The following is a 1,926-nucleotide window of genomic DNA, read 5'->3' on the forward strand; positions in this document are numbered from 1 at the left end:
TGCCACACCCACTCCAGTGAAGTCTGCGTGGCAAGCCCAAAAGCTCGGACACAGTCCTGAGGCAAAAAGTCTCTTGGAGCCTTGGCATTCCATAGCAGGAATACTCCAGATTTGCCCTTGCGATGGTCGGTGTTGTATTAGAGGTAATGCTACTCACTCAGACTTAATGCCTCCAGTATTGATAGACAGTGAAAGAAATCAGACATTGCAGTTTACTGGGTAAAAGCTAGAAATCTCAAGGCAAGTTCTGCAAATTAAATTTAGAATTACAGCTGAGTCACTCCCATATGAAAGAATTTATAATGGCCTAGGAAGAAGGGTTGTGGTTTAAGGAGGAACTAAGAGCAGAAACTCCTGGTGCAAGCTTTCACAAGGCTCAGAGGAATAGCATAAATTGTGAGTAGTGTGTGAATTCTTCACTTGTGCTCCTAGTATGGCTGACTTTAGAAAGGGCCACCTTTTATCTCAGTTGTAATTGCTGCCTAGTTCCTGTTAGTCTTTATGTATGCATTTCTCTGTTTTGTGCCAGGTAACTTCAATGTACCTTGACTGATGTGTCACCTAACTTCTTTGTTTTCTTCTGTAATATAAGTCTGATGCTCACTTTGAGAAATTACATTCAGATACAACACTCTCTCTCTGCTGTTCATGTCTGATTGTCACCCCGCCAACTCCTTGCCTACCTAAGAACTGGGACCCTGAATTCTCCCACAGTTTGAGGGGCTGACTAAATCCAGTCCGCAGCACTCCGATGGTGAATCCTTGTGGATCTGCCATGATACAGGGAAACTCTAGCAGCTACATCTTACTATCTTGGCTTACTATATCTCGGCTATCCCCATTCCAAAAATGCCTAAAGGAATTTTTAATGATTATAGTTAAATATATAAAGCCATGGGACATTTTAAACATTGTTAAATGTTTTATTGAAATGCCTTTATTATATACAGTGTTTTTAATGAAAATAACTATAATGATGATGGAAACTGTAATGACTTTAGAAAGCTATAATGAACAACAGCAATCAAATTATGGGCACACGAAGAGGGGCAATCTTGGTGGAAGAAGCTCAGGCAGTCCCCATGGTGATGGCTATGGATCTGATAATGGAAGTGGTGGATATGGTAGCAGAAGGTTTTTAAAATAAAACAAAAGTGGGCTACATTCTTGCAGGAGAAAAAATAGGGAGTTGTCAAGAAAGCTGACTATTACATTGAGACAGTCATTCCAAATGCACTAGAGGGACTGTAAAAATCTTCCATAGAAGGAACGATGATCCATAGTCATGAAAGTTTCTGTTCCTTAATCAGGAAACCATTCTTGTTCATGACTGTTATACCATAATTTGGAAAAACTACAGCTATTAATTAATGCAATATGATGTCAACTAGATAAACACTCTTGAGGAATTTTTAATATGTTGTACCTTTGTCCTTTTCATTATATCAGGCATATATTGCTCTATAAATTACCTTAATGATGCCAGGAATAAAAATTAAGAAATCTGTTAATTTAAAATTTGTAGAGGTTTACAGCATTAACAAGGTTTAGAATCAGTGGCTATTTAATTTATCCTTCTTCAGCTCCATGATCACAGTGCTGGCTAAGCTAACTGTAGCTTGACAGCTAGAAAACAGCAACTAGCTCCTTATCCCAAGGTAATCCACCACTGTGCTAGTTCTTTAGTCAATTCATTAGTTAATTAAAACTACTAGGTCTCTAATCCCATTTAAAAATGGGCTACAGAGCTAAACAAAATTCTCAGTTGAAGAATACCGAATGGCTGAGAAGCACCTGAAAAAAATGTTCAACATCCTTAATCATCAAGGAAATGCAAATCAAAACAACCCTGAGATTCCACCTCACACCAGTCAGAATGGCTAAGATCAAAAATTCAGGTGACAGTAGATGCTGGCAAGGATGTGG

Source organism: Mus pahari, chromosome 4, assembly GCF_900095145.1.
Source record: "Mus pahari chromosome 4, PAHARI_EIJ_v1.1, whole genome shotgun sequence".
NCBI lineage: Eukaryota > Metazoa > Chordata > Mammalia > Rodentia > Muridae > Mus > Mus pahari.